The sequence below is a fragment of the Procambarus clarkii genome, chromosome 17 (genome assembly GCF_040958095.1).
Source record: "Procambarus clarkii isolate CNS0578487 chromosome 17, FALCON_Pclarkii_2.0, whole genome shotgun sequence".
Taxonomy (NCBI): Eukaryota; Metazoa; Arthropoda; class Malacostraca; order Decapoda; family Cambaridae; genus Procambarus; species Procambarus clarkii.
Window position 1 is genome coordinate 28,057,864 of NC_091166.1, and position 24,111 is coordinate 28,081,974.

Consider the following 24,111-nt stretch of genomic DNA (forward strand, 5'->3'; position numbering starts at 1 on the left):
ATCAATAACTGTAATAACATAGTTACTGGGCACATAGCCTAACTCCAAACACTGACATAATTATATATATATATTCTCTCACTATATGATGATCTTAAAGTCTCATGAAAGACATTCTCCACACAGTAAATTTATCAATTACTCTGGGTGCCTGCATACACCAATAATAATCGTAAATATCGTGAGTACTCTTTTTAGTACCACTCTGCACACTGGTGCCTTACTGTGACATAGGTGAGCCTTGCTCACGACATACAAAATACTCAGACTAAATAATATAGCTGACTAAAGGGGAATTTGGGAGGGAAACTAGAATCACCTACTTCCACCTATCCTCCGATGAGAGTTGAGTTGTAGCTCCTGGTCCTGGCTCCTGCCTCGTGTAGGGAACGCCCCCACACACACTCTGTCGTGTCCTCCAGGAACTCAATCAACGTCCCACCGTCAGCGCGTCGTCTCCGTGCCTTTTCACTGCAGGTCCGTGCTCCTCCTCGACTTCTTGTAGGGTTGGAGTCGGTCTCCCGGCCGTCAACTTTTCCTCCCAGCTACGGCTGCTCGCCTATGTCTCGGCTGCAGTCATTCGGATTCCCGAATAGTTTCCTTCTTCCTCTGCTTCCCAGTGGCTCGGTTCAGCCACTACGCCGTCACATACGGTTGAACTGCCTCAGACGTCGCATACGTCACTGCACAGACTTCACTTCTTGCACAGTACCTGTCCTGGAGCACTTGTTGCTCAATATTCGTCGATTCCCTCTCTGGTTCAACACATGAACGAAGGAAGACCTCACAGAGTACTGGCAGACTTCGGGTGACGCGTAAAATCCACGGGAGCGGGAAACAACTGTCAAACTGATAGGACCAATCTTCGCACGGCCAACCACCTTGACGTGTCGTGTCAGACTGATTCCCTCACGGAGGATTGGCTCAGCAACTACGTCATCTCTGTGGAGCTATCAGCCGTCGCACACGTCGCTGCCTAGACTCCACTCTTGCACAACACCTGTTCCTGGAGTACTTGCTGCTCAATATCCCGTCAATTCCTTCTTCGGTTCAACACATGAACGAAGGAAGACCCCACAGGTGTTGGCAGACCACGGGTGATGCGTAAGTTCTCCGGAGACGGGGTAAACTGTCCAACTGACAGGACCCCCCAGCGCACGTCCGACCTCCTTGACGTGCTGTCTTAGACTGATGGCGCCGCCGTGGCGCTCTGACCGGACCCCCCTTCCTTCGTGACGTCATATTCGCCACGGGAGGTTTTCATTGGCTCCCTGTGCCACGTCGCTGTCGGCGACCAATCTGGTGTCACTGACGTCACACAGTTTTGGCGGGAAAACAGAAGAGCCAGCGCCATATTGGCTTCCTAAAGGGCCTAAACCACAGCCCAAAATACTCTTCTTTTATGAATTTCTCGGCACTTCGAGAACACTACATTCCCCTACATATACCAACTTGATGCCTGCGACGTAGAGAACGCTCGGGTAAAGTGGACATGACTCTTACTGCAGGCGTGGGAGAAATATAAGGGGGGGGGGAACACCGTCACATACCCCTCCCCTTAAAATAAGAGTCATGTCTGGTTAGTGCATACAGGACAGGGCATCCGCAACCACGTTGTCTTCCCATCGGATGAGTTTAATTTCCAACCAGTATTCCTGCCGCCAATGCGAAACGCTCCTTACATATCCGTTGACCGTTCCCACGGTCACTCCTGATGTCCATTGTTCCTTCAGCATGGACAGAGGACCTTGCACCCCCTATCCATACACCAGCTGGAAAGATGAGAAACCTAACGATTCCACCACTGTGTTATGCATGGCAAACAACGCAGGACATACTGCTTCATCACACTCAGTTCCCTGCTCTGTGCAGAACACTCTCATCAGCATGCCGTCCTGTACATAACAATGAGTGGCCCTCTCAGGATCAACACGTCCTCCATTGGCCTCATGAATCAATTCGGGGAACTCTATCTGCTGCAGCTCTTCGAGACGAGTGCGGTCTAACCCGAGAGAACTGGCGAGGGTCACCTGCATCTCACCATCCGGGCTGCCTTCGCCCTCCACTCGTTCTCCGGGTCCCATGAAGAGGTGATTGATTTCCAGACTGTCGGACGTCTCCTCGTCAGCCCTATCAGATCCACACCCTCTGTGTCCTTCGCACTGCCTCGGCACCACAGCACAAACCGGGAACGCCGCCGTGGCGATTCCTATCTCGTCCCCACAGGCGTCTAACACTCCGCCTGTCTCCTCATAGTGCTCTATGCACTCCTCGCCTTTCGCGAGATTCGGGAGGACATATCCTCCACATGCGTCATTTCCCAGGATGACTTGTGCCTCCATCTTGGGCATCGATGCACAGATCCCTACCACAAGGGTCTGGCAGCCATAATCAGAATTCAGAGTCACCTGGTGTAGGGGCATCCTCACTGGGCCTCCCACAGTGGTCACACTTGCCACCCCCACACTGGTACTCTCGTAACCCTCGGGGAACAGGGTTTCACTCACCAGGGTAAAATCTGCCCCAGTGTCTCTTAATATTCACCGGGATGGGGTCTGCGTCCCCCATCCTTACGGTTCCCTCACACACGAATGGGTGAACTCTCTTCTCCCCACTCAGTACGGGTTCATCCCGCACCCACTCGGCCATCTGGTCCTCGACCCTCACTAAAGCAACATTCCCCCGCTGCTCAGGGTGTCTGCATTCCCGCGCGACATGTCCGAATATTCCGCAGTTGTAGCAGCGGACCCTTCTTCGGTGTATCTTCCTCGCGCCATTCATCGACTCCTCGGTTTCGGCAACAACTCTTGAGCTCTCAGCTTGGGACTTCTCTACCGGCTCCACAGCAGTCTTTGAGCCTCTCCTGTCTCCACTTGAGAGGTGGTACTCTGGAGAACTCGCTCCTGTCCTCCATCCGTCCGTCCTTCTATATCTTCTACCATATCCAGAGCGTATGGGCTGTCGGCGCCGTCCCTCACGGTATGGTCACAGGGCTTCTTCGAGCATGTCGGCTCTGTCGGCTGCGGCTCTCAGGTCCTTAATGTCCGCCTCCTTTACTCAAACCCTGATCTCAGGAGAGAGCACGGACATAAACTTCTCCATGACCATTAGCCTCTTAACCTCTTCAGCCGACCTCGCTCCTTCAGAGTCCAGCCACTTAAGGAACTTTCTTTCCATGTCCCTCGCCATCTCCGCATAAGATTTTCGTGACGAACGGGTACATTCCCTGAATCTCTTCCTGAAACATTCCGGCGTGAGCTTGAAAGAATGGAGCACAGCTCTCTTTACAGCATCGTAGTTGGTGCACTCTTGGAGGTCGAGCATATTGTAGGCTTCACGAGCTTCACCGGTGAGCCTACCCTGAGCCAGCTCCGCCCACTCCGCCCTCGGCCACCTCTTCAAAGTAGCAACCCTTTCGAAGTGGTCGAAGAAACCTTCAGCTTCATTTGGTACAAAGACCGGCAAATCTCGCTCCCTCACTCGGCGGTCCTCCTGCAGTGGCGGAGCTGGGGAGCTATCCCTAGCTCAGCTCACCTCAGCTCCACATCCTTGTTAGCTTCTATCTCCTGCTGTCTCATTCTAGATTCTAGTTCGTCTTTGCGCTGCTGTGCCTCTCGCTCCTCACGCTTCAGCTGTGCTTCTCGCTCCTCACGCTTCAGCTGTGCTTCTCGCTCCTCACGCTTCAGCTGTGCTTCTCGCTCCTCACGCTTCAGCTGTGCTTCTCGCTCCTCACGCTTCAGCTGTGCTTCTCGCTCCTCACGCTTCAGCTGTGCTTCTGCATCTCGCTCTTCATCTTCAGCTGTGCTTCTCGCTCCTCACGCTTCAGCTGTGCTTCTCGCTCCTCACGCTTCAGCTGTGCTTCTCGCTCCTCACGCTTCAGCTGTGCTTCTGCTTCTCGCTCTTCACGCTTCAGCTGTGCTTCTCGCTCCTCACGCTTCAGCTGTGCTTCTCGCTCCTCACGCTTCAGCTGTGCTTCTCGCTCCTCATGCTTCAGCTGTGCTTCTCGCTCCTCACTCTTCAGCTGTGCCTCTGCTTCTCGCTCTTCTTTGCGCTGCTGTGCTTCCAGCTGCAGCTTCATTATCTCCAGCTTAACGCTGTGCCTGCTGCCGCTGGATCTCCTGCTGCTCCCACCAATGCTCAGGTGTTCTTCCACACTGGCAGGTGTCTGTGGCCGTTCCTCCCCCAAAGCTTCGTCTCGTGCCCTGAGCTGTGCCATGATCTCCAGTCTTCTCTCTCCCACTCTGGAAGATCTCAGCTTTATCCCAAAATGGTCTGCTATTGCCTGTAACTGTGCCTTGGTGCACTCCTCCAGCACCTGCTCATCTCTAGTGCCAATGAACCTTGTTACTTTATCATCCTCCATCTTGTGCTATGAGTGATAACCTGTACCTGATACCTAATACCACTGCCAAGTACCACAACTGCAACCTTTATCTTGATCGTGATCCTGGCAAGGGCGCCAATGTCGGGGTTTACTCGGGTGAGCAACAGTATACTCAAGGTCACTCACCGTAGCCCTGCGGGTCTTCACTCTGTCCTCGCAGCGCCACTGTACGCCCGTAGAGTATCACTCTCTGCTTTCAGGTATTATATAGCCACAAGAAATATGGAGGGGATGATATAAACACAAATGTATCTTATATTTTACTTAAAACTCATTCAAAGACATCACAAGATTATATCAAAAAGCAAACAGCTGATTCAGGCGGGAGTCGTTCGTTCCCACATAAAATATGAACTCACTAAGCTGGCAACACTCCCCCTCTCGTCAATGTCAAAATCAGCTGGGCAACTACCCCCCCGCACGAATGTTACTTTATCTGTTTGCTTGGCGTGACGCGCCAATTTCTTTAAGTTCTCAAAGATCACTAGAAGTTCGAACACACAATATTTGCGACAATAGCACGTAAATACTTCGCTACACTGATCTTGGGCTCAATCAAACGTTTCTATATAAAATGTGACAATAATTCACTGTCATGGTATTACACACTGCCCTTCGTTTAATGATAACTTATGAATTATATATCACTGGAGTTCTCAGTAATTCCTTCCGTGGGCGATAACACAATTAATCACTGCACACATGAATGATTATTCAATACACGAGCATAGACATATATATATATATGGATGAGTCAGACATCAATAATGGTAATAACATAGTTACTGGGCACATAGCCTAACTCCCAAATACTGGCATAATAATATATATATTTTCTCTCACTATATGATCACATTAAAGTCTCATGAAAGACATTCTCAACACAGTAAATTCATCAATTACTCCGGGTGCCTGCATACACCAATATTAATCCTTAATATCGTGAGTACTCTTTATAGTACCACTCTGCACACTGGTGCTTTCCTGTGACATAGGTGAGCCTTGCTCACAACATACAAAATACTCAGGCTAAATAATATAGCTGACTAAAGGGGAATTGGGAGGGAAACTAGAATCACCTACTTCCACCTATCCTCCGATGTGAGTTGAGTTGTAGCTCCTGGTCCTGGCTCCTGCCTCGTGTAGGGAACGCCCCCACACACACACTGTCGTGTCCTCCAGGAACTCAATCAATGTCCCACCATAAGCGCGTCGTCTCTGTGCCTTTCCCCTGCAGGTCCGTGCTCCTTCTCGACTTCTTGTAGGGTTGGAGTCGGTCTCCCGGCCGTCGACTTCTCCTCCCAGCTACGGCTGCCCGCCTACGTCTTGGCTGCAGTCGTTCGGATTCCCAAATAGTTTCCTTCTTCCTCTGCTTCCCAGTGGCTCGGTTCAGCCACTATGCCGTCACAACCGGGTGAACTGCCTCAGACGTCGCATACGTCACTGCACAGACTTCACTTCTTCTTGCACAGTACCTGTCCTGGAGCACTTGTTGCTCAATATCCCGTCGATTCCCTCTCTGGTACAACACATGAACGAAGGAAGACCTCACAGAGTACTGGCAGACTTCGGGTGACGCGTAAAATCCACGGGAGCGGGAAACAACTGTCAAACTGACAGGACCAATCTTCGCACGTCCAACCACCTTGACGTGTCGTGTCAGACTGATTCCCTCACGGAGGATTGGCTCAGCAACTACGTCATCACTGTGGAGCTATAAGCCGTCGCATACATCGCTGCCTAGACTCCACTCTTGCACAACACCTGTTCCTGGAGCACTTGTTGCTCAATATCCCGTCAATTCCTTCTTCGGTTCAACACATGAACGAAGGAAGACCCCACAGGTGTTGGCAGACCACGGGTGATGCGTAAGTCCTCCGGAGACGGGGTAAACTGTCCAACTGACAGGACCCCCCAGAGCACGTCCGACCTCCTTGACGTGCTGTCTTAGACTGATGGCGCCAGCGCGGCGCGATGACCGGACCCCCCTTCCTCCGTGACGTCATATTCGCCACGGGAGGTTTTCATTGGCTCCCTGTGCCACGTCGCTGTCGGCGACCAATCTGGTGTCACTGACGTCACACAGTTTTGGCGGCAAAACAGAAGAGCCAGTGCCATATTGGCTTCCTAAAGGGCCTAAACCACAGCCCAAAATACTCTTCTTTTATAAATTTATCGGCACTCCGAGAACACTCCACTCTCCCACATATATCAAATTGATGCCTGCGACGTAGAGAACGCTCGGGTAAAGTGGACATGACTCTTACTGCAGGCGTGGGAGAAATATATGGGGGGGAACACCGTCACAACACTCACTACCGTCTTCCTCACACAATACTATATTCCACACTCACTATCATCTTCCATACTCACTACCGTCTTCCTCACACAATACTATTTTCCACACACACTACCACCTTCCACACTCACTACCATCTTCCACACACACACTACCATCTTCCACACTCACTACCATCTTCCACACTCACTAACATCTTCCACTCTCACTACCATCTTCCACACTCACTACCATCTTCCACACACACTACCATCTTCCTCATACACTTCTATCTTCCATACATATTCCCATCTTCCACACTCACTACCATCTTCCACACTCACTACCATCTTCCACTCTCACTACCATCTTCCACTCTCACTACCATCTTCCACACTCACTACCATCTTCCAGACTCACTACCATCTTCCACTCACACTGCCATCTTTCACTTACACTACCAGCTACCACTCACACTACCATTTTCCACACTCATTTCCATCTTCCACTCACACTACCATCTTCGTCACACATTACTATTATCTACACACACTACCAACTTCCACACTCACTACTATCTTCAACACACACTACCATCTTCCTCACTAACTACTATCTTCCATACACTCTTACACACACACTACTATCTTCCATACACACTACCATCTTCTACACTCACTACTATCTTTCACTCTAAGTATCATCTTCTTCACTAACTACCATTTTCTACACTCACTACCATCTTCCACACTCACTACCATCTTCTACTGACACTACAATCTTCCACTTACACTACCATCTTCCACACTCTACTATCTTTCACTCAAACTTCCATCTTCCCCTCACACTACCCTCTTCCAGTAACACTACAATTTTCCACACTCACTACCATCTTCCACATTTTACCATCTTTCACACACTCACTACAATCTTCCACATACATTACCATCTTCCACATACATTACCATCTTCCACACTCACTATTATCTTCCACACTCACTACCATCGTTATTACACAATACCATCTTCCACACGCTACTATCTTTAACACTAACTACCAGCTTCTTCACACACTACTATCTTCCACACACACTACCATCTTCCACACTCACTATTATCTTCCACACACTCTACCATCTTCCACACACACTACGATATTTCACTCTACCATCTTCCACACTATCTTCCACACTCACTACCATCTTCCTCACATACTACAATCTTCCTCACTCATTACCATCATCCACAATCACTACCATCTTCCTCACTAACTACCATCTTTCACACACACACTACAATTTTCCACACACACTGCCATCTTCCACACTCAATACCATCTTCCACACTCACATCCATCTTCCACACACACTACCATTTTCTACACTATCGTCTTCCACACACTCACTACCGTCTTCCTCACACAATACTATATTCCACACTCACTAGCATCTTCCACACTCACCCGTATCTTCCACCCTCAATACCATCTTACACACTGTCATCTTCTAAACTCACTACCATCATCCACACTACCATCTTCTACACTCACTATTATCTTCCACACTATCATCTTCCACACTCTCTACCATCTTCCTCACACATTACCATGTTCATCACACTCTACCATCATCCACACACACTACCATCTTCCACACTCACTACTATCTGCCACACTACCATCTTCTACACTCACTACCATCTTCCACACTCACTACTATCTTCCACGCACTCTAACATCTTCCATACTCACTACCATCTTCCACACTATCATCTTCCACACTCACTACCGTCTTCCTTCCACATTACCATCTTTCACACACATTACCGTCTTTCACACACACTACCATCTGCCACACTATAATCTTCCTCACTAACTACTATCTTCCACACTCACTACCGTCTTCCTCCCACATTACCATCTTTCACACACACTACTATCTTCCACACATACTACCATCTTCCACACACACTGACATCTCCCACACTCACTACCATCTTAATCACCCACAGTACTATCTTTCTCACACAGTGACATCTTCCACACTCACTACTATCTTGCAGACTCACTACCATCTTCCACTCACACTACCATTTTTCACACTCACTACCATCTTCCACACTCACTACCATCTGCCACACTCACTACCATCTTCCACACTCACTACCATCTTCCACACTCACTACCATCTTCCACAATCACCACCATCTTCCACACACACTACCATCTTACACATACACTACTATCTTCCGTACACATTACCAACTTCCACACACACACTACCATCTTCCACATACACCACCATCGTCCACACTAACTAATATCTTCCACACTCACTACCATCTTCCACACTATCATCTTCTACACTCATTACTATCTTCCACACACACTACTTTCTTCCACTCACACTACCATCTTCCACACACACACACTACCAACTTCCAGACACACACACACTACCATCTTCATTGCATATTACCGTCTTTCACACTACCAACATCTACACTCACTACCATCTTTCACTCTCACTACTATCTTCTTCACTCACTACCGTCTTCCACACTCACTATCATCTTCCACACTCAATACCATCTTCTACTGACACTACAATCTTCCACTTACACTACCATCTTCCACACACTACTATCTTTAACACTAACTACCAGCTTCTTCACACACTACTATCTTCCACACACTCTACCATCTTCCACACACAATAAGATCTTCCACACTACCGTCTTCCACGCACACTACCATTTTCCACACTCATTACCATCTTCCACACACACTACCATTTACCTCACTATTATCTTTCACTCTCACTATCATCTACCACACACACTACCATCTTCCCCATTCACTACCATCTTCCTCCCCCACTGCTATCTTCTACACTCACTACCATCTTCCACACACACTAGCATCTTCCTCACACACTACCATCTTCCACACTCATTTCCATCTTCCGCACTCACTATCATCTTCCACAAACACTACCATTTTCCACTCTATCATTTTCCACACACACACACACTACCACCTTCCTTACACAATACCATCTTCCACACTCAATACGATCTTCCACACTCACTACTATCTTCCTCGCCCACTACTATCTTCCACACACATTACTATCTTCCACACTCACTACCATCTTCCACACTCACTACAATCTTCTTCACACACTACCATCTTCCTCACTCATTACCATCATCCACACTCACTACCGCGTTCCTCACACACTACAATATTTCACACTCACTACCATCTTCCTCACTAACTACCATCTTCCACACTCACTACCACCTTCCACACTTACTACCATCTTCCACATTCACTACCATCTTCCACACTCACTAATTATCTTCCACACTCACTACCATCTTCCAGACTCACTACCATCTTCCACTCACACTGCCATCTTTCACTTACACTACCATCTACCACTCACACTACCTTTTTCCACACTCATTTCCATCTTCCACTCACACTACCCTCTTCGTCACACATTACTATTATCTACACACACTACCAACTTCCACACTCACTACTATCTTACACACACACTACTATCTTCCATACACACTACCATCTTCTACACTCACTACTATCTTTCACTCTCAGTATCATCTTCTTCACTAACTACCATTTTCCACACTCAATACCATCTTCCACACTCACTACATCTTCTACTGACACTACAATCTTCCACTTACACTACCATCTTCCACACTCTACTATCTTTCACTCACACTTCCATCTTCCACTCACACTACCCTCTTCCAGTCACACTACAATCTTCCACACTCACTACCATCTTCCACATGTTACCATCTTTCACACACTCACTACAATCTTCCACATACATTACCATCTTCCACATACATTACCATCTTCCACACTCACTATTATCTTCCACACTCACTACCATCGTTATTACACAATACCATCTTCCACACGCTACTATTTTTAACACTAACTACCAGCTTCTTCACACACTACTATCTTCCACACACACTACCATCTTCCACACTCACTATTATCTTCCACACACTCTACCATCTTCCACACACACTACGATATTCCACTCTACCATTTTTCACACTATCTTCCACACTCACTACCATCTTCCTCACATACTACAATCTTCCTCACTCATTACCATCATCCACAATCACTACCATCTTCCTCACTAACTACCATCTTTCACACACACACTACAATTTTCCACACACACTGCCATCTTCCACACTCACTACCATCTTCCACACTCACATCCATCTTCCACACACACTACCATTTTCTACACTATCGTCTTCCACACACTCACTACCGTCTTCCTCACACAATACTATATTCCACACTGTTATGATCTCAGCCTACAGGAGAAACGAGTCTCCCTCCTTGAGAGTTATTCATCAAGCCTGACCTGATTAGAAGGTCTAGCAAATATTGAGGTGATAACCCATATGTAAAATAGTTGCTTGGATATATATAACAATTTAAGATTATGGGCAGTGAAGAAGGAAACAGATAAATGACTGGCTAGGAGATGTGGACATTTTGCTGGAGGCGTGAGGCTCGCTTCTGGAGGGGCTTTGACCTCACTTGAGGCCAGACATCGCAGGGGGAAAGCCGCGCTCCATTGAGCTCCCGTCAGAAAGGAACCCCTAGTGATATATCTCCAAGAGAAGAGAAGTGTGCAGACGTGCCAGCTGTGAAATTGAGCTGAGAACGTTATGGTCTCAAGTCTCAGACAGCGAGGAGAGTTTAATAAGCTGCTCAGAGGCATTTTCGTGGGCTGTGTGGAGCGCCCTGACCAGACGCCGTCAGAGGGAGAGCGCCCTCGACCAGATAATCTGTGGTAAGCACGATATACGCCAGTTCATAGTGATTGCTTGTAGTTGGTCGTGTGCCCAGCGACAGTAGCAATGTTTATTGATAAGTTAGACATGTTTTAATAAGGCAGAAAGCCTAAAATAAGAGAGTGGAGAGGGAGGAACACGGAGCGACGTCCATCCCCTCTGAGCGCTGGCAGGCAACTGAGGGAGCCTGGCTCCTGACGGTGAAGGACCCTCCCTGAGTGAGGAGGCCCGCCGGGCGAGGTGGAGTATGGACCCGCCCAAAACGGGGGAGTCCACTCTCACTGTATGTAGAGGACAGATAGAGGTTTGAGGCAAGCATATTGTGTGGTTATTTTTGTTTATGTGTTAAAGGGGAAACAATTTTATTGGAGTGTCGATGGGTTGCAGGTTTGCCTTTGGGAAGAAGTTGCTGAGAACTTCGAAGCCAGCACAGATGAAGTAGTTGATGAGACTCCAAGGTAGTGGAGCAGAGGACCTCGAGCTGTGAGGAGAAGCAGTGAAGGGGAGTGTCACGTGCTTCTGTAGAGGTGGTGAAGCACCATAGTTGCTCGAGGAAACTTCATGGTGTAGCAGCCAAGAGAGCTGTGGAGGAACCTAGCAGAAGTAGTAGAGCACCATAGTTGCTCAAGGAAAACTTCATGATAGCAGCCTGGAGGAGATGCAGAGGATCCTGGTAGTTAAACCCAGAAGAACCTGAAGATATCAGGGTAGTGAACTTCCAGAGGTGGAAAGGAAGTTCTGGTGGATTACTTGTAGGGAGTTGATAGTGTTTGGTTGTCATTAGCGTGCAAGACGCAGTGAGAGGTGAGTGACTGTTTGCATTCTTATGTCAAGGAGTGTTTTATACTGAAGTTTAAGAGTTACAGTCGTAGGCTGGATTACCTATAGACGTATGCGTTCTAGGACTGATAGAGTGATCGATTGATCATTGTTGTGTATCAATGAACATTTATACTGATATATGTTATTGCATTCAAATGCTGATTTTCTTTGTACATATTTATAGATACATATATATATTCTCTTGCTGATGGTGCAACAGTGTATGTAGACTTGATCAACTTGAGGTGGTTGATAGTATCAGGTGGTGAACCAGGAGATAGGATACCACTTGGTAAACTGACAATAGAGTTCTGATGGTGTTGGAGAGCAACCTGATTGTAATATTATAGAGTATAAGATTCATTATTACTATATGTGTGTATGTATCGTGTATGTGCTTTGTCCAGTAAATGTATCCCAATTTGCCGGTGTTTGCCCTTGTCCTAGTGAGGCTTCCCAGGAGGTAGTAAAGAAGGAGAGAGAGAGAGAAAGAACCAAGAACCACTGCTGTGGACAGGGTAGGAGGTAATACTAGTAAGTCATAGGGGATTGAGGAGATCATATCTCATAAGGAGAGAGTGGGGAGTCACAGCGGCTCGAGTGGGTGTGTGCACGTGACAACGAGGCTAAGTGTTGGAGCCGCATCCCCTAAACGTGTGACGTTGAGCCCCTCTCCAAGAGCCAGAAGCGCCTAGTGTGATCTCCTAGTATAAGCACTCTACCGAGTTGTGGGTTGGGCTGTCCATAGATAAGGATCAACGACGACAACATCAACCAACCCAAAGACTATAATAACACTCACTAGCATCTTCCACACTCACTTCCGTCTTCCACACTCACCAGTATCTTCCACCCTCAATACCATCTTACACACTGTCATCTTCTAAACTCACTACCATTATCCACACTACCATCTTCTACACTCACTATTATCTTCCACACTATCATCTTCCACACTCTCTACCATCTTCCTCACACATTACCATGTTCATCACACTCTACCATCATCCACACACACTACCATCTTCCACACTCACTACTATCTGCCACACTACCATCTTCCACACTCACTACCATCTTCCACACTCACTACTATCTTCCACGCACTCTAACATCTTCCATACTCACTACCATCTTCCACACTATCATCTTCCACACTCACTACCGTCTTCCTCCCACATTATCATCTTTCACACACATTACCGTCTTTCACACACACTACCATCTTCCACACTATCATCTTCCACACTAACTACTATCTTCCACACTCACTACCGTCTTCCTCCCACATTACCATCTTTCACACACACTACTATCTTCCACACATACTACCATATTCCACACACACTGCCATCTCCTACACTCACTACCATCTTAATCACCCACAGTACTATCTTTCTCACACAATGACATCTTCCACACTCACTACTATCTTCCAGACTCACTACCATCTTCCACTCACACTACCATTTTCCACACTCACTACCATCTTCCACACTCACTACCATCTGCTACACTCACTACCATCTTCCACACTCACTACCATCTTCCACACTCACTACCATCTTCCACACTCACACCATCTTCCACACACACTACCATCTTACACATACACTACTATCTTCCATACACATTACCATCTTTCACACACACTACTATCTTCCACACATACTACCATCTTCCACACACACTGCCATCTCCCACACTCACTACCATCTTAATCACCCACAGTACTATCTTTCTCACACAATGACATCTTCCACACTCACTACTATCTTCCACACTCACTACCATCTTCCATACTCACTACCATCTTCCACACTCACTACCATCTTCCACACACACTACCATCTTACACATACACTACTATCTTCCATACACATTACCATCTTCCACACACACACTACCATCTTCCACATTCACCACCATCGTCCACACTAACTAATATCTTCCACACTCACTACCATCTTCCACACTATCATCTTCTACACTCATTACTATCTTCCACACACACTACTTTATTCCACTCACACTACCATCTTCCACACACACACACTACCAACTTCCAGACACACACACACACTTCCATCTTCATAGCATATTACCGTCTTTCACACTACCATCTTCATAGCATATTACCGTCTTTCACACTACCAACTTCTACACTCACTACCATCTTTCACTCTCACTACTATCTTCTTCACTCACTACCGTCTTCCACACTCACTACCATCTTCCACACTCACTACCATCTTCTACTGACACTACAATCTTCCACTTACACTACCATCTTCCACACTCTACTATCTTTCACTCACACTTCCATCTTCCACTCACACTACCCTCTTCCAGTAACACTACAATCTTCCACACTCACTACCATCTTTCACACACACTACAATCATCCACACACACTACCATCTTCCACACTCACTATCATCTTCCACACTCACTACCATCTTCCACATTCTACTATCTTTCACACACTCACTACAATCTTCCACATACATTATCATATTCCACATACATTACCATCTTCCACACTCACCATTATTTTCCACTCCCACTACCATCGTTACTACACAATACCATCTTCCACACACTACTATCTTTAACACTAACTACCAGCTTCTTCACACACTAACTCCCAGCTTCTTCACACACTACTATCTTCCACTCACTCTACCATCTTCCACACACAATAAGATCTTCCACACTACCGTCTTCCACGCACACTACCATTTTCCACACTCACTACCATCTTCCACACACACTACCATTTACCTCACTATTATCTTTCACTCTCACTATCATCTACCACACACACTACCATCTTCCCCATTCACTACCATCTTCCTCCTCCACTGCTATCTTTTACACTCACTACCATCTTCCACACACACTACCATCTTCCTCACACATTACCATCTTCCACATTCATTTCCATCTTCCACACTCACTATCATCTTCTACAAACACTACCATTTTCCACCCTATCATTTTCCACACACACACACACTACCGCCTTCCTCACACAATACCATCTTCCACACTCAATACGATCTTCCACACTCACGACTATCTTCCTCGCCCACTACTATCTTCCACACACATTACTATCTTTCACACTCACTACCATCTTCCACACTCACTACAATCTTCCTCACACACTACCATCTTCCTCACTCATTACCGTCATCCACACTCACTACCGTCTTCCTCACACACTACAATATTTCACACTCACTACCATCTTCCTCACTAACTACAATCTTCCACACTCACTAATTATCTTCCACACTCACTACCATCTTCCAGACTCACTACCATCTTCCACTCACACTGCCAACTTTCACTTACACTACCATCTTACACTCTTCCAGTCACACTACAATCTCCCACACTCACTACCATCTTCCACATTTTACCATCTTTCACACACTCACTACAATCTTCCACATACATTACCATCTTCCACATACATTACCATCTTCCACACTCACTATTATCTACCACACTCACTACCATCGTTATTACACAATACCATCTTCCACACGCTACTATTTTTAACACTAACTACCAGCTTCTTCACACACTACTATCTTCCACACACACTACCATCTTCCACACTCACTATTATCTTCCACACACTCTACAATCTTCCACACACACTAAGATATTCCACTCTACCATTTTCCACACTATCTTCCACACTCACTACCATCTTCCTCACATACTGCAATCTTCCTCACTCATTACCATCATCCACAATCACTACCATCTTCCTCACTAACTACCGTCTTTCACACACACACTACAATTTTCCACACACACTTTCATCTTCCACACTCACTACCATCTTCCACACTCACATCCATATTCCACACACACTACCATTTTCTACACTATCGTCTTCCACACACTCACTACCGTCTTCCTCACACAATACTATATTCCACACTCACTAGCATCTTCCACACTCACTTCCGTCTTCCACACTCACCACTATCTTCCACCCTCAATACCATCTTACACACTGTCATCTTCTAAACTCACTACCATCATCCACACTACCATCTTCTACACTCACTATTATCTTCCACACTATCATCTTCCACACTCTCTACCATCTTCCTCACACATTACCATGTTCATCACACTCTACCATCATCTACACACACAACCATCTTCCACACTCACTACTATCTGCCACACTACCATCTTCCACACTCACTACCATCTTCCACACTCACTACTATCTTCCACGCACTCTAACATCTTCCATACTCACTACCATCTTCCACACTATCATCTTCCACACTCACTACCCTCTTCCTCCCACATTACCATCTTTCACACACATTACCGTCTTTCACACACACTACCATCTTCCACACTATCATCTTCCACACTAACTACTATCTTCCACACTCACTACCGTCTTCCTCCCACATTACCATCTTTCACACACACTACTATCTTCCACACATACTACCATCTTCCACACACACTGCCATCTCCCACACTCACTACCATCTTAATCACCCACAGTACTATCTTTCTCACACAATGACATCTTCCACACTCACTACTATCTTCCAGACTCACTACCATCTTCCACACTCACTACCATCTGCCACACTCACTACCATCTTCCACACTCACTACCATCTTCCACACTCACTACCATCTTCCACACTCACTACCATCTTCCACACACAATACCATCTTACACATACACTACTATCTTCCATACACATTACCATCTTCCACACACACACTACCATCTTCCACATACACCACCATCGTCAACACTAACTAATATCTTCCACACTCACTACCATCTTCCACACTATCATCTTCTACACTCATTACTATCTTCCACACACACTACCATCTTCATAGCATATTACCGTCTTTCACACTACCATCTTCATAGCATATTATCGTCTTTCACACTACCAACTTCTACACTCACTACCATCTTTCACTCTCACTACTATCTTCTTCACTCACTACCGTCTTCCACACTCACTACCATCTTCCACACTCACTACCATCTTCTACTGACACTACAATCTTCCACTTACACTACCATCTTCCACACTCTACTATCTTTCACTCACACTTCCATCTTCCACTCACACTACCCTCTTCCAGTAACACTACAATCTTCCACACTCACTACCATCTTTCACACACACTACAATCATCCACACACACTACCATCTTCCACACTCACTATCATCTTCCACACTCACTACCATCTTCCACATTCTACTATCTTTCACACACTCACTACAATCTTCCACATACATTATCATTTTCCACATACATTACCATCTTCCACACTCACCATTATCTTCCACTCCCACTACCATCGTTACTACACAATACCATCTTCCACACACTACTATCTTTAACACTAACTACCAGCTTCTTCACACACTAACTACCAGCTTCTTCACACACTACTATCTTCCACTCACTCTACCATCTTCCACACACAATAAGATCTTCCACACTACCGTCTTCCACGCACACTACCATTTTCCACACTCACTACCATCTTCCACACACACTACCATTTACCTCACTATTATCTTTCACTCTCACTATCAAGTACCACACACACTACCATCTTCCCCATTCACTACCATCTTCCTCATCCACTGCTATCTTTTACACTCACTACCATCTTCCACACACACTACCATCTTCCTCACACATTACCATCTTCCACACTCATTTCCATCTTCCACACTCACTATCATCTTCTACAAACACTACCATTTTCCACCCTATCATTTTCCACACACACACACACTACCGCCTTCCTCACACAATACCATCTTCCACACTCAATACGATCTTCCACTCTCACGACTATCTTCCTCGCCCACTACTATCTTCCACACACATTACTATCTTTCACACTCACTACCATCTTCCACACTCACTACAATCTTCCTCACACACTACCATCTTCCTCACTCATTACCGTCATCCACACTCACTACCGTCTTCCTCACACACTACAATATTTCACACTCACTACCATCTTCCTCACTAACTACCATCTTCCACACTCACTAATTATCTTCCACACTCACTACCATCTTCCAGACTCACTACCATCTTCCACTCACACTGCCAACTTTCACTTACACTACCATCTTACACTCTTCCAGTCACACTACAATCTCCCACACTCACTACCATCTTCCACATTTTACCATCTTTCACACACTCACTACAATCTTCCACATACATTACCATCTTCCACATACATTACCATCTTCCACACTCACTATTATCTACCACACTCACTACCATCGTTATTACACAATACCATCTTCCACACGCTACTATTTTTAACACTAACTACCAGCTTCTTCACACACTACTATCTTCCACACACACTACCATCTTCCACACTCACTATTATCTTCCACACACTCTACAATCTTCCACACACACTAAGATATTCCACTCTACCATTTTCCACACTATCTTCCACACTCACTACCATCTTCCTCACATACTGCAATCTTCCTCACTCATTACCATCATCCACAATCACTACCATCTTCCTCACTAACTACCGTCTTTCACACACACACTACAATTTTCCACACACACTTTCATCTTCCACACTCACTACCATCTTCCACACTCACATCCATATTCCACACACACTACCATTTTCTACACTATCGTCTTCCACACACTCACTACCGTCTTCCTCACACAATACTATATTCCACACTCACTTCCGTCTTCCACACTCACCACTATCTTCCACCCTCAATACCATCTTACACACTGTCATCTTCTAAACTCACTACCATCATCCACACTACCATCTTCTACACTCACTATTATCTTCCACACTATCATCTTCCACACTCTCTACCATCTTCCTCACACATTACCATGTTCATCACACTCTACCATCATCTACACACACTACCATCTTCCACACTCACTACTATCTGCCACACTACCATCTTCCACACTCACTACCATCTTCCACACTCACTACTATCTTCCACGCACTCTAACATCTTCCATACTCACTACCATCTTCCACACTATCATCTTCCACACTCACTACCCTCTTCCTCCCACATTACCATCTTTCACACACATTACCGTCTTTCACACACACTACCATCTTCCACACTATCATCTTCCACACTAACTACTATCTTCCACACTCACTACCGTCTTCCTCCCACATTACCATCTTTCACACACACTACTATCTACCACACATACTACCATCTTCCACACACACTGCCATCTCCCACACTCACTACCATCTTAATCACCCACAGTACTATCTTTCTCACACAATGACATCTTCCACACTCACTACTATCTTCCAGACTCACTACCATCTTCCACACTCACTACCATCTGCCACACTCACTACCATCTTCCACACTCACTACCATCTTCCACACTCACTACCATCTTCCACACTCACTACCATCTTCCACACACAATACCATCTTACACATACACTACTATCTTCCATACACATTACCATCTTCCACACACACACTACCATCTTCCACATACACCACCATCGTCAACACTAACTAATATCTTCCACACTCACTACCATCTTCCACACTATCATCTTCTACACTCATTACTATCTTCCACACACACTACTTTCTTCCACTCACACTACCATCTTCCACACACACACACTACCAACTTCCAGACACACACACACTACCATCTTCATAGCATATTACCGTCTTTCACACTACCATCTTCATAGCATATTACCGTCTTTCACACTACCAACTTCTACACTCACTACCATCTTTCACTCTCACTACTATCTTCTTCGCTCACTACCGTCTTCCACACTCACTACCATCTTCCACACTCACTACCATCTTCTACTGACACTACAATCTTCCACTTACACTACCATCTTCCACACTCTACTATCTTTCACTCACACTTCCATCTTCCACTCACACTACCCTCTTCCAGTAACACTACAATCTTCCACACTCACTACCATCTTTCACAACACTACAATCATCCACACACACTACCATCTTCCACACTCACTATCATCTTCCACACTCACTACCATCTTCCACATTCTACTATCTTTCACACACTCACTACAATCTTCCACATACATTATCATATTCCACATACATTACCATCTTCCACACTCACCATTATCTTCCACTCCCACTACCATCGTTACTACACAATACCATCTTCCACACACTACTATCTTTAACACTAACTACCAGCTTCTTCACACACTACTATCTTCCACACACTCTACCATCTTCCACACACAATAAGATCTTCCACACTACCGTCTTCCACGCACACTACCATTTTCCACACTCACTACCATCTTCCACACACACTACCATTTACCTCACTATTATCTTTCACTCTCACTATCATCTACCACACACAGTACCATCTTCCCCATTCACTACCATCTTCCTCCCCCACTGCTATCTTTTACACTCACTACCATCTTCCACACACACTACCATCTTCCTCACACACTACCATCTTCCACACTCATTTCCATCTTCCACACTCACTATCATCTTCCACAAACACTACCATTTTCCACTCTTATCATTTTCCACACACACACACACTACCGCCTTCCTCACACAATACCATCTTCCACACTCAATACGATCTTCCACACTCACGACTATCTTCCTCGCCCACTACTATCTTCCACACACATTACTATCTTCCACACTCACTACCATCTTCCACACTCACTACAATCTTCCTCACACACTACCATCTTCCTCACTCATTACCATCATCCACACTCACTACCATCTTCCTCACACACTACAATATTTCACACTCACTACCATCTTCCTCACTAACTACCATCTTCCACACTCACTACCACCTTCCACACTTACTACCATCTTCCACATTCACTACCATCTTCCACACTCACTAATTATCTTCCACACTCACTACCATCTTCCAGACTCACTACCATCTTCCACATTCTACTATCTTTCACACACTCACTACAATCTTCCACATACATTATCATTTTCCACATACATTACCATCTTCCACACTCACCATTATCTTCCACTCCCACTACCATCGTTACTACACAATACCATCTTCCACACACTACTATCTTTAACACTAACTACCAGCTTCTTCACACACTAACTACCAGCTTCTTCACACACTACTATCTTCCACTCACTCTACCATCTTCCACACACAATAAGATCTTCCACACTACCGTCTTCCACGCACACTACCATTTTCCACACTCACTACCATCTTCCACACACACTACCATTTACCTCACTATTATCTTTCACTCTCACTATCATCTACCACACACACTACCATCTTCCCCATTCACTACCATCTTCCTCCTCCACTGCTATCTTTTACACTCACTACCATCTTCCACACACACTACCATCTTCCTCACACATTACCATCTTCCACATTCATTTCCATCTTCCACACTCACTATCATCTTCTACAAACACTACCATTTTCCACCCTATCATTTTCCACACACACACACACTACCGCCTTCCTCACACAATACCATCTTCCACACTCAATACGATCTTCCACACTCACGACTATCTTCCTCGCCCACTACTATCTTCCACACACATTACTATCTTTCACACTCACTACCATCTTCCACACTCACTACAATCTTCCTCACACACTACCATCTTCCTCACTCATTACCGTCATCCACACTCACTACCGTCTTCCTCACACACTACAATATTTCACACTCACTACCATCTTCCTCACTAACTACCATCTTCCACACTCACTAATTATCTTCCACACTCACTACCATCTTCCAGACTCACTACCATCTTCCACTCACACTGCCAACTTTCACTTACACTACCATCTTACACTCTTCCAGTCACACTACAATCTCCCACACTCACTACCATCTTCCACATTTTACCATCTTTCACACACTCACTACAATCTTCCACATACATTACCATCTTCCACATACATTACCATCTTCCACACTCACTATTATCTACCACACTCACTACCATCGTTATTACACAATACCATCTTCCACACGCTACTATTTTTAACACTAACTACCAGCTTCTTCACACACTACTATCTTCCACACACACTACCATCTTCCACACTCACTATTATCTTCCACACACTCTACAATCTTCCACACACACTAAGATATTCCACTCTACCATTTTCCACACTATCTTCCACACTCACTACCATCTTCCTCACATACTGCAATCTTCCTCACTCATTACCATCATCCACAATCACTACTATCTTCCTCACTAACTACCGTCTTTCACACACACACTACAATTTTCCACACACACTTTCATCTTCCACACTCACTACCATCTTCCACACTCACATCCATATTCCACACACACTACCATTTTCTACACTATCGTCTTCCACACACTCACTACCGTCTTCCTCACACAATACTATATTCCACACTCACTAGCATCTTCCACACTCACTTCCGTCTTCCACACTCACCACTATCTTCCACCCTCAATACCATCTTACACACTGTCATCTTCTAAACTCACTACCATCATCCACACTACCATCTTCTACACTCACTATTATCTTCCACACTATCATCTTCCACACTCTCTACCATCTTCCTCACACATTACCATGTTCATCACACTCTACCATCATCTACACACACTACCATCTTCCACACTCACTACTATCTGCCACACTACCATCTTCCACACTCACTACCATCTTCCACACTCACTACTATCTTCCACGCACTCTAACATCTTCCATACTCACTACCATCTTCCACACTATCATCTTCCACACTCACTACCCTCTTCCTCCCACATTACCATCTTTCACACACATTACCGTCTTTCACACACACTACCATCTTCCACACTATCATCTTCCACACTAACTACTATCTTCCACACTCACTACCGTCTTCCTCCCACATTACCATCTTTCACACACACTACTATCTTCCACACATACTACCATCTTCCACACACACTGCCATCTCCCACACTCACTACCATCTTAATCACCCACAGTACTATCTTTCTCACACAATGACATCTTCCACACTCACTACTATCTTCCAGACTCACTACCATCTTCCACACTCACTACCATCTGCCACACTCACTACCATCTTCCACACTCACTACCATCTTCCACACTCACTACCATCTTCCACACTCACTACCATCTTCCACACACAATACCATCTTACACATACACTACTATCTTCCATACACATTACCATCTTCCACACACACACTACCATCTTCCACATACACCACCATCGTCAACACTAACTAATATCTTCCACACTCACTACCATCTTCCACACTATCATCTTCTACACTCATTACTATCTTCCACACACACTACTTTCTTCCACTCACACTACCATCTTCCACACACACACACTACCAACTTCCAGACACACACACACTACCATCTTCATAGCATATTACCGTCTTTCACACTACCATCTTCATAGCATATTACCGTCTTTCACACTACCAACTTCTACACTCACTACCATCTTTCACTCTCACTACTATCTTCTTCGCTCACTACCGTCTTCCACACTCACTACCATCTTCCACACTCACTACCATCTTCTACTGACACTACAATCTTCCACTTACACTACCATCTTCCACACTCTACTATCTTTCACTCACAC